The sequence below is a fragment of the Vombatus ursinus genome, unplaced genomic scaffold, assembly GCF_900497805.2.
Source record: "Vombatus ursinus unplaced genomic scaffold, bare-nosed wombat genome assembly UNPS02014817.1, whole genome shotgun sequence".
In the NCBI taxonomy this organism is placed as follows: Eukaryota; Metazoa; Chordata; class Mammalia; order Diprotodontia; family Vombatidae; genus Vombatus; species Vombatus ursinus.
Genome location: NW_020954595.1, coordinates 5,948,778 through 5,960,991, shown reverse-complemented (window position 1 = coordinate 5,960,991; position 12,214 = coordinate 5,948,778). Strand labels below are relative to the sequence as shown.

At 50.1% G+C, this 12,214-nt stretch overlaps 1 protein-coding gene across 3 annotated transcripts in view; it reads right to left on the bottom strand.

The window, feature by feature from the left end:
• STARD3NL (STARD3 N-terminal like) overlaps positions 1 to 9,841 on the bottom strand; it is a 54,034-nt gene extending 44,193 nt beyond the window's left edge. The window contains exon 1 of one of the 3 annotated variants that reach the window (XM_027835776.1): positions 9,766 to 9,841. The gene's annotated coding sequence lies outside the window, so the exon portion shown is untranslated. Of the gene's footprint in view, positions 1 to 5,518; positions 5,618 to 9,765 lie in introns of those variants that run through there. The other 2 variants (XM_027835778.1, XM_027835777.1) reach the window with 2 other exon arrangements.
• Positions 9,842 to 12,214: the final 2,373 nt, after the last annotated feature.

Below are 12,214 nucleotides of genomic sequence, written 5' to 3'. Positions count from 1 at the left end.
TTCTGTAATCAGCTAACCTAAAGTCCCTGACATGACAGGATCTCTAAAACTCTCTCAAAATGTTTCAGGTTCCTAAGATATCTTGACTGTCCAAAGGGGTAGGAGATGGAGACCCAGAAAAAATCTCCACTGGAACCCTCCCGAGACCTAGGGAATGGAATGCATCATCACTGATGCCTTCTGTTTTTCATGGACTTTCTTCTTCCTTTGGGAGACAACAGTGCCCCCAAGCCACGTTACTTTTCCATTCCAGCAGTAAAAAATCAATAGGATTATAGAAGAGAGCTGGCAGGGACTACAGAAGGCCACTAAGATGGTACAGATGAGGAAACTAAGACAGGTGAAGGAATTTACCCAGAGACACACAACCAGTAAGTGCTAGAGCCGGGATCTGGACCCAGGTCTTCCTGACTCCAAGGTCAGAGTCTTATCCATTATGGTAAACAGCTTATCATCACCATCATCATCGTCATCCTCTCTCTCTGTCTCTGTCTCTCTCTCCCCCTAGATAGAGATATATCGATATAGATGTATAAACACATATATATAGATATAGATATATACACGTGTGTGTGTGTGTGTGTGTGTGTGTGTGTGTGTGTACACACCTTATAAATTGTGCCACTACAGCTCACTGGTCTTTACTGGAGGGGTGGAGTTTACTGGAGCAAAGGGGCCAGCCTTCCCATAAAGTGCGTTGACAAAGGCTGCAACTGACCATTGTTTGCCGGCTCCTTCCTGGTTACTGGGCATTCCTATTGGCTCAAAGTAAACCAGAGCCAGGGAAATCGTTCTCAAATGGCTCTTAAAGTTCAATTCCTGTGAGGCAAACATGTCATCTTGAATAGTTTTATCAGGAAAAAGGATAAAGACAAGTAAGACAGCCCTGTGAAGGTATGAAGAAAGCGGCGCTAACTTCTCTCTAGCCCAACTCTTATCCCCGTGTCTAAAATGGCTCCCTGGGCAGCTAAGTGGTGCAGGGGACAGAGCATCAGGCTTGGAGTCAGAAAAACCCGAGTTCAAATCTGGCCTAAGACATTTACAGTGTGACCCTGGGCAAGTCACTTCCCCTATTTGCCTCCATTTTCTCATCTGTAAAATGAACTGGAGAAGAAAAGGGCAAACCCCTCTAGCATCTCTGCCAAGAAAACCCCCCACGGGATCACAACGGGTCCAACACAACTGAAATGACTGAACCACCACAACGAAATGCTTTGCTCTGTACAATCGGGGCAGGAGAAGAGTAAGAGGCGAGGCAACAGGCACAGCTCCCACCCAGATCTCTCCCATCAACACGCACGTCTCTGCAATTTTTCAGCATACACTCATTTTCTACAGCAGACCCCTGCACGGCACGTGCTAGTCAATCCAAGGGGCATTCTTACATAGCTCAGGTTAAAGATTTCCAAAGTCAGAAACTTTGTCCTATCAAGAGGTCCTAAGTACACACTTAGTCCAGCGGTGAGATAACCATCTCCAACGCATGCATCCGAGTCAGAAGAAGACAGATCACCTGCCCTCCGAACGACACGCAGGGAATCAGCCAGGTCTCCAAAGGTCTTCGGCCCCACTGCAGAATATTTCCTGTCCTCTCTGCTCTGCTCTCCATCCTCCGGTGAAATAATAGTCATGGCAATTCTCACTCAGCCTCTGGGAAAAAGCTTATTATGGAAAATCCCATCTGGATGTACTATGTTCACAGGAATACCCGCGCACACAAAATTCAACACAACTCACCAAGCATTAATTAAACCCCTACTCTGTGCTGGGGTACAAAGACAGAAAAATTAGAGAGGCCCTGCCCTCCGTCAGGGCAAAACAACATATGCACATAGAAGTAAGTGCAAAATCAATTCAAATGAACCCACAGCCACAGTGGGAGTGAGCACTAACAGCTGGGAGAGGAGGAGGAGATGGGCAAAGACCATGGGGAAGGGGCCATCGGAGTGTGGGAAGAGGCATTGAAGCGGCATCTTTAAGGCCCTGAGGAGCTCCAAAATGGAAGTGACAAAAGACTTAAATGTGTGTGTGACCTCAGACAAGTCACTTGAGCTCCCTGGGCTCCAATTTCCTCAGCGATAAAATGAGGGGCCTGGCTTAGAAAAGGTCTCTGAAGTCCCCTCCAACGACAGACCTCTGTGATCCCCTGATCTCACTGAGTGTGTGCAAGTTAAAAACAATGACGCTTCACTGAATATAATTTTTTTCAATAAAAGCATTGGTGACAATTGCATATTGACTTTCAGGCACGGCAGCCCCTCTCCATCCTGGACAGTGATGACAGTTTCCCGATCTCAATAGAAACCAAGTATCCCAAGTTTGCTTTTCCTCCGGAGGCTGACCACCTTCCCCAGAGCCCAAGCCCTGTCCCTCTTTCCTTTAAGGATTCCCTCATCTGTCCAGTCCCGAGATTTGAGACCTTGGTAACATCCTCAGCTCCTCCCTCTCACTTGCTCCCATGTCCAATTAGCTGCCAAGCCTTGATCATTCCAAGGCGTAACCACAATGCTTCTCCCCCCTACTCATCTCCATTCACAAAGATGACCACTATGGTCCAGGCACTCATCATCTCTCAGCTGGAATGATGCAAAACCTTCCTAAATCTATCTCCCTGTCCCAAGTGTCGCCCCTTTCTCTCCACAAAACTGACCAAGGGACATGCTATAACCACAGGTCCTGCTCAGAAAGTCACACTGGCTCCTTCTGCCTCTAAGATAAAATGTAACCTTTTTGGGGGGGGGGGTCACTTAAAGCGCTTGACAATTTGGTTCTGCTGACATTCCCAGGATTATTATACATTTCTCCAACCAAGAGTGCCTACTTAGAATTCCTCATACCTGACATTCCTCTAAACCCACCTCCCCCAGCACTCCTGGGCCCAGGTGGTCTCCAACCCTATTTCTACTTCCTAGAATCTCTGGCTTCTTTTGAAACTCAACTCCTTTGCCACACCCACCTTGAAAACTACCTTGAATTCACATAGTACATTCTGTATTTACCTAGCAGCTACACGTCTTCCCAGAGAGAATGCCATCTCTCAAAAGCAAGGCTCATTTTAAATTCTTTGTCTCCGCAGGGCCCTCCCCAGGGCCCTCCCCAGGGCCTGGCACGTGGCAGACACTGGCTTGTTGATAAGCCGACTGAAGGCCTGAATTCGAACTCAGCTGCCAGAAGTTCCTGGGCCATAATTTTCTCAGCTGGGGCTCACCACACTGGCTATCCTCAAAGGTAACAGGAAGTAAGAAACTCCTGCTCAAGCCCCCTGGGCCACACGCCTCTGGGCCCTGGCTGTCCCTGAGCCAGAACGCAGACTGCCCTCGGCCTTGATGACACTGACTCCCGCCATGGCCCCCGAGAGATCTGTACTCGTAATAACTGTGTTCTTGCAGACCCAAGCAAACTTTTCAACGGGGAGCCTCAACGGCGTCTATAAAAAGGAACCTTTCCAGGCAGGTGAGCAATGTCACCGTGAAAGAAGAGAGACCGACCTCCCAGGGGGCTTAGTGTGATGGCACTCCTCCATGGCCTCCCCCTCTGGCTGGCTGACTCCCCCTGAAGGACTCAGAGGCCCGGGCCAGCCACAGCTTCATTCCACTCTGGCCAAGCTGCACTCAGAGCTCTCCCGGCCTTCCTCTTCAAAGCTCCAGGCCTGGTATCTTCATCTCTAGTCACCACCCCACCCCCACCAATCTCAGCTCCTTTTATGGGTGGTCTGCCCCCAACAGAATGGAAGCCACTCAAGGACAGGATTCCCAGCCCTTGGCACAGCGTCTGGCATGTGAGAAGCACTCAGTGAGTGCCTGCTGACCTGACACAGGCTTACGAGTCAAGTCCACTAGTGTCCCCTATGTGCCAAGCACTGTGCTAAGCCACGTAAGCAGCTCTGCACAAACACACCACGCACCAGAAGTGGAGAAAACCAACAGAGGAGGTAGAAGCGTTAAGGGGGAATCAGAGAAGGAACTGGGTTTGGATTTCAGTCTGGCCAGGGATTGCTCCGTCCCCTGCCACCAGATTCCTTTTGTCATCGCTGTTGAACGCGGCTCCCTCTGTCGTCATCGTTCAGTCGTTTTCACTCATGTCTGATTCTTCGTGACTCCAGGTGGGATTTTCTTGGCAGAGGCATTGGACTGGTTTGCCGTCTCCTTCTCCAGCTCACTGGACAGATGAGGAAACTGAGGCAAACAGGGTGAAGTGACTTGCCCAGGATCACACAGCTGCCCTGTGGCTAACTCTAGCCTCCCTCAACATGCACTGGAAATTCTGAACGAGTTCACAGAACAGAAATCCAGGTGACATTTTCCTCTCTGGGCCCTGCTGCCAACTAGCACACAGTCCTTCCCCACTGCAAAACGAGGACGTTACACACATGACAAAGTGCAGCTCGAGGCGCTGGCTCCTTCACCGAGGAAGTCATGTTTGCTGCTACGCCAGTGAATATCTCTGGAATGAAGACTCACAACTTTCTAAGGACAAGCAGAAAGGAATTTCATTGTTCTCTACTGAAAGGTTGCTCTCACCCCGCCTACCGAGAGGGGCTGGCACCGTGATACTAGAACTGGTGAAACGCTTCAAGGTTTGCAAAAGCATTTGCCACATGTCACCTCATCTGCCCCTCACAACAACCCTGGAAGGAAGCTGTCATCACCCCTACTGTGTAAAGAGGAAACGTGAAATGCCCGTGGGCAGGTGACACGCCCAGGGTCACGTGGCAGGATTCTGCTCCAGTCTTTCTAACTCCCAGGTACACACTGCCCACTGCGTCACTCAGCAGCTTCCGTTAGCCTAACGGCACAAAGGCATGATTTCTGATGACTCATTAGCCTTTTCCTTTTTTTCCTACAATAGACGTGTGACCCGATCACTATTTTTACCTGCTACAGCCCACAGAGATGTTTCAGACTAACCCTTTCCCATAGATCCCTTGTCTTACCCATACATGGCCTATGTCTGAACATAACTCAAAACTAAGAGGCTAGTCCAAAATATCCTATGCAAATAAAAGGGGTAGCAACTATATCCTATCAAGGAAATCATGTGATGCTTAAAAGAAACATTAAATGAATATCTAACAATTATAATACATCTCCACCAAACAATTCAGCAATTAAATTAATAATTATTATAACATTTATTATCTATATTTATTATAATGATTATTAATTGATAAAAGAATAACATAAAAAGTACTAGGCAAAAATGAAATAATAAGACACTTTAATACCACCGTATCAAAACATGGGAAATTGAAAAAACACACAATAATGACAAAGAAATGAACTTATTCGGCAAGCTGGAAGAATTGTGTGAAGACCAGAATCAAGAAGGCAAGAAACATATTTTTTTCAAACAGAGAATTCACAAAAATTTACCAAGGCAGAAATCAAACTTATTATTTCAAACTAAACTGTAATAATATTTGATAATAACATGAGAAAAAAGGTTACACAGAAACAAAGACAAGTAAATAATTGGGTTTAAAATATTGGGAAAATTTTAAAAATGCAAATAACAATACCAAGACAACTATTGCGATCCAATTCGTGACAATGAACAGTTCTATTAATAAGACAGAAGAGCAAACAGTCTCCCCAGGGAATCCATTTCTCTTCTGGACCTGATGCAGGGTGAAGCTAATAAAATCCACAAACGATGCACAGAATAACAAAGACATAAATGGAAAGAACTCAATGCTATTTCGTTATGACCCAGCTGATTACTCTTTCCCTCCCCTCCGCCCCCCAAAGATGAAAACATGCATCTCCCTCCTCTCACGGGAGAGCTGAGGGGCTGACTTCATATCCTGTCATACACGACTGAAGTCAGTGAGTTATGCCGAGCTGATCTCCATTTTTCTCCCTCTCTCTCTTTATTTTTATTTTTTTAACAAGACACGGCCCACTGAAGAGAGGAGGGAGGAAACATATATTTAGAAATGAAACTGATGTGAAAATAAAAGATATGAATCAAAATGAAAGAAAAGATAAGAGAGTAAAAAAGAATTAGGGGCAGCTAGGGGGCACAGTAGACGGAGTGCCTGGCCTGAAGTCAGGAAGACTCATCTTCTTGAGTTCAAATAGCTGTGTGACCCTGGGCAAGTCACTTTACCCTGTCTGCCTCAGTTTTCTCGTCTGTAAAATGAGCTGGAGAAGGAAATGGCAAACCACTCCAGTATCTTTGCCAAGAAAATCCCAAATGGGGTCATGAAGAGTCAGACACGACTGGAAAACAACTGAACAACAGCAACAAAATAGAGTTAAGGCCAGAAATCAATGAGATAGAAAATTTAGAAAAATAGAATTTATAAAGCTGAGTTGTTTCTAAAATGCCTATAAAAACTAACCTATGTTCGGAAAATTCAATCCAAAAAGGAGAGAAAAAAGGAAAATCACCAAAATTATCATCTTTAAAGCCCAAGATCTTCATTGTGCTCCCCGGGTCACAGGGTTAACTGGAAAGAGAATAGGAAAGTAGTCATGTGTATAAAAGTCGAACGTGGCTCCTCTCAAACTGGACAGCAAGGTCCTGAAGGAGAAAGCGAAGAGTCTTCTCTGCTCCCGGGCTTTAGGGGAGTCGTTTCACTTTCCTCATCTGTCTAAACTGAGGGTTTGCCCAAATACAGTCAAAGGTCCCCCCAAGCTCTAACATTCTATGAATTTGTTGCTGCCTTCCTGAATGTTCTCAATCTTGAGAAACAACAGTTACCAAATCAACGTCGGCATCTTGAGCACCGAGCTGAAAGAATAAGAATCACTTTGTTTCAAATTGTAAATTTCTTCCCGGCCTTAAGGATGAAATCTCGTCCCTTTGGGAAGATGATTATTAATGACAAGATCAGATTTCCGTCATTCATCACTGAATGAACAAACTCCCCACTACCTCGGTGATTCCACTGTCCCGACCGTGACCGCCGGAGCTATCGATGGCTTGATCCCAACTCGTGCAAACTGAATCCTGTGAAATGGTCACATGTATTCAAATTCCGCGTTATGATTATGTCAAACATGGTCATTGGTTCCAGCCCAAAGAAATCATGGGGTGCAAATGTGAAGAAAGTGACCACTTCAGGGGATTCAGGACCTGGCCTGGCCAGCAAGTGACTTTGAGAACTACTCAAGTCAGAGGTCCTGAGTTTGCGCCCCAGCTCCAGAACTGACAAGCTGTGTGACCGTAGGCAAGTCATTGGATCGGAGCACTTCGCCAATACCAAGGTCCAGCCTTTTAACCACAATATTCTTCCAGCGATGCAAGTCAGAAACTATCACGGTCTCCAAAGACCACTCGATGGGCAATGGAAGAGACCCTTGGTAAGTGGGCACACGACCAACCAGGAAGCATGTCACCAAAGCGTAATAAAGAGCAGCATGAAGGAGGTGAAGTAGACCAGGATGAGGACCCCGAGGTGGATGGAATTCTGGGGCCCACTGCAGAAGGCCCCACAATGTGAATGAACCCCCCAGCAGGACAGGAATCACACAGGATGAAAAACGCATGGAGGGGGCAGGTCCTACCTACCCCAGGTAGAATACCCACATCGTTGTGCTCATAGAACCAGTAGGGGGACTGAGGGCTGTGCCAGAGACACACTCACTTCCCCCACCTCAAGGGTTCATGGTCTAGTGAGGGAGACAAAGCAAACACAAGAAGGGTTCTCTTAGAAGGCAGAACAGCCCGAGGGCTCTAAGAGAGTCAGGACAATGCTGGGGGTTCAAAGGAGGGAGTGCCACGAGGGAGTAAGAGAGGGGGACTGGAAAAAGAGATGATGTTCCTTCTCTCCCCTTTCTACCCCACAACTAGGGGTTCTGCCATCCCCATCACTGCTGCGCAGAGAAACCCCAGCTCTCTGTCTGGCCTCACATCCCCAGTGGCTGCCTGCACAGTTCACGAGGCATCTCAAAGCCTCCGTGTCCAGAACAGAGCAAGTCACCCCACCACTGCTGAGCCTCCCAGGTGCACCACCTCACCTCTGCACCTTCCTCACCCAAAAGAGATAAGCAGGTGCCACATCCTACCACGTCAACCCCACCAATGCCAAGCAACCCACAGGCTCCACTGAGAATGTTAGCTTCCCAACACACTGGGTGCACACCCCACGAAAGACTTATGGGAGGAGAAGCACAAGGTGAAACGAAGAGGGCGTGAGTGATGCTCGCTGCTGGGATGAGATGTGGGAATCTCTGCTCTGCCTCCAAAGACGGTGCCTGCCGGATTTGGGGATGCCCACGGACTGGAAGCAAAGTGCAGAATGGCCAAAGGAAATCCAGAAGGAGAGGACCCCGAGGGCAGCCAGGTCAGTGAGCATTTCCTAGGCGCCAGGCTTCGTGCTAAGCGCCGGACAGTTAGGGGAGTTCAAGCGTTGGGGCGAAAAGAGATGAACAGCATGGAGGCCTTAGCCAAGTAAAGAAACAAGGGTGGGGGGACCTGAGGTTGAGGGGAGAAGACAATTTTAAAAGTGAAATAGGGATGAAGGGATTAGCTTGGCCATTTTATAAAGACCTTTGCTAGAAAAAGTCTAAACCATTTATTCTAAATCTAGCAACTGGAATAAATCAGACACTGGGGTCCTTATATTTTAGCACAAGAAGGACCAGAATTTAAGAAGATCTCAAAGGACCAAGCTGTGGCAGTTGACAGAAGGCATTTTTTTTTATCCATAAGGAAAAGTAAGTGTACAGAAGGATGAAAGTCAGATAAAAACTTACTTCAGCTTATCTTTGTATCAATTGATACATACACCTTGTCCTTCTGGGATTTATTTATACAAAGAGCCAAAAAAGCCAAAGTGAACAATTGTCACTACCTGACTTTGTCACGTTTCAGAAAGTGTGTGTGCGATTGTGTGTCTGTGAGAGACAGAGAGAGAAGGAAAGACAAAAGAGGGGAGGGGAGAGGAGGAGAGAGACAGAGAGAGGAAGGAAGGATTTGCTGAAAACTGGACCCTGTCCTCGGGGAGAATTCATGGAATTCACCTGGGAAACAAAGAGAAGAGTCCAGGTTTCGACCCAAGATTCCAAAACCTAAGCAGCGCTGTCCAGTAAGCAACAGGCCGGTCCGGGGCTCCCAGCGGAACCATCCAGGGCTCAGTCTCCAGGAGACCCCACTTGGTGGTGACTGGACGTGGCCGCACCCGGACCGACCCTACGGTGGAGGCGGACACAAGGCCAGTGGCCACACGGACTGGTCTCTGGACCACCCCCCAGGGCCAGGCGGGCAGCAGAAGGGCAGGTGGGCCTGGGCAGGGGCGCGTCCAGGTCCTGGGTCACGCCCTCACCGGCTGGAATCACCCTGGGAAGGGTCACTGCCCTGTCCACCCACCAAAGGGACACCAGGAGCGGCTACGGGAGGGCTGGGGGGTAAACTGAGGCCCAGAGCGGTGCAGGGACCGGCGGAGGTCACAGGGGCAGGAAGGGACAGGACGTGAAGCGGGTCCTCGGACTCCGAAGCTTGGGGATGGCAAGAGAAGCGTCAAGCCTGCAAGAGGCAAACACCCGGCGGCGGATTAAAGAAACCCCCCCCCACACACACACAAACACCCCGAAAGCGATGGGCAGCTTAGGGAAACTGAGGCACAGGGAGCTCGGAAGGTCCACCTGCAGCAGAGTGGGGAAACTGAGGCAGGGGCGTTTCCATTAGGACCACGGCACCGCGGGGACCGGCCAGGAGCCCTGAACCCACTCGCCCCGCCCCGCCCCCCGCCCCAGACTCAGTGTGCCCGTCTGCGCAATGGGCACGGAGCCGCCGCCCCGTCCCCGCCCCCCGCCCTACCTCATCGGGCCAGCGCCGGGCCGTCTCCCCGAGGGCCGGCGGACGCTCGGCCGGGGCCGGGGGCGGGCAGGCGGACTGGACGCGGCCTGTGCCTCCGGCGCAGGAGGCCCCGGGACCCCAGCTCGGTCTCAGGCAGAGCCGGCTTCTCCGCGAGCCGGGAGGGGGGGACCGACGTCAGTGCGCCGTGACGTCACCCGTCCGCGGTGACGTCAGCGCGACGCCAGGCTCCCTGGGGGGGTGATGCCGCCGTGGGGCGGAGCGAACCTGGACGGCCGCCAAGCGAGTGGCTGCTTCTACAATCGGTCAATCTCCGAAGTGACCAATGAGAGAAGCGAGAGCAAGTGTGTGGGTGGGATGAGCAGGGCTGCCCGGATCGCCTGGGAGCCGACAGGGGGCGGTGTGGAGCTGGCTGGGCAGATGCGTAGGGGGTGGGTGGAAGCCCCGGGGCCCCGGGATTCTCCTTGACCTGGGTTCAATCCTCAGCAGCTCATCTTGGCACAAGCCTCTCGACCTCTGAGCCTCAGTGTCCCCATTTGTAAAGTGAGCATGGGGGGACCAGCTGTCAGCCCCAACGCTCACCCTTCAGAAAGACTCGAGTTCAAATCCTGCTGGGACTGTGGGCAAGGCGCCTACACGGCTCTCCAACAGTTTCTTTACGTGTTAACGCTGGGGGAAACAGCTGGGGAGATGAGATCATCGAGGGGCTAGGAGATGCGCGGGATGGAAGAAGACTGGGTCCGTTTTCTGAACAAAGTCAGGCAAAGAGACTTGGGATAACTGCGCGAGGCACCGGGAGGGGAGCAGACTGGCCTGGCTTTTGTGGAGGATGGCACGGGAATCGTTCAGGGAGGAAGAGAAGGACCTTCCTGCCGTGGCGAGGTCAGCTAAGAGCACTTTGTGATGTACCCACTGGGCAAGGGGAGGAGGGGGGGAGGCACGTGCTGAGGCTGATCGGCGCTGAGATTGGGCACGAGGGGCCAGGGATCCCGGAGCAGACGATGATAACTGCGGGCCTGAGGCTCCAGTGCCGACTGGAGGCCCCTCTGAGGGTGGAGAAAACTGGGTGGGCACAGGGAGAGGCGGAATGAAGGGGGGAGGCACGTGCTGAGGCTGACCGGTGCTGAGATTGGGCACGAGGGGCCAGGGATCCCGGAGCAGAGGATGATAACTGCCGGCCTGAGGCTCCAGTGCAGACTGGAAGCCCCTCTGAGGGTGGAGAAAACTGGGTGGGCACAGGGAGAGGAGGTAATGCTCAAAAAGGAGATAGCAAAGTTCGGCAAGCGGAAGCCCTGGGGGTCGTGGTGAGAACTAGCCTGTGACTGAGGTGGAATGAATGAGCTTGAGGACCTGGGAGTTTGAGGAGGCATCTTTGTCAGTGCAGGGACAAGAGTCAGAGAGAGGAAGGTAGCGAGCCAGATGCTGGACTCCTCAAGAAAGGAGGAAGATGACTGGGCGTTAGTATGCTACAGCCTCTGTAAATCAGATGGGTAGAAAATGTTGATTGAGTAGACTTCAAAGGAGGAAAGACTGCCCGGTGATGGTAAATGGAGAACCTGGAAGTAACAGTAAATCCCAAATGGGGTCACGATGAGTTGCACATGACTGAACAGCAACAACAGATGGGATAGCCATGGCACCCACCTCCGAGAGCTGCTGTGAGGATCAAATGCGTAAATCGCTTTGCAAACCTTCGAGCATAATAGTATTAGCATTGTGCATATGTGCTATATTTCCTTTGAGATGTCCATGTGGTCTTCTCCTTAGAAAGTAAGATCCTGGAGGCCAAGCCCGTTTGACACTTGCCTTTCAATTCCCAGCAGAGTCCTGACACCTCGAATGTTTCCAGGGTCTATACTTCATGATGCTAGTTCATTGTCTGTGTAACCCCACAGCCTATCATTAGAGGAAATCCTTTCCCTACCTAGAAGGTTACATTCTATGGGGGGTACAACATGGGTATAAATAAGTATATACAAAGTAACTCTGAAGTAATTGATTAAGAACTGCCTGTGAGCACTACACTAAGTAAACACCACGAATTCAAAGATGAAAAAAAAAAGTCACTGGCTTTAAGGAGCTCCCATTCACTTGGAATGGCTGGTAAACAGGCCCTCTCTGCCAGGCTGGGAATTTTCTAGGCAAGCATTTGTTGAATATGATGTAATTGTATCCCGAGCCATCACCACTTGGCCTGACTGTCATGCTACCACTGGACTTTCGAAGACCCTGGAAGAGAAGGTGAGGCTGGCTGCTTTGTGCGTCTCTGCCTCGCTTCAATCCCATTCATGCACGAGTCAAGACTTCGCACGGTGATGTTGGTTCTCTTCAAAAACGAAGGACGAAGAACAGCAACAGCAATTGAGTGTATTGAGCCAGATGAGGGGGACCGAGTGCTGATGGGAGCTGCAAAGATCACGATTGGGGACGACTGTTTCTTTTGCACCTTAAG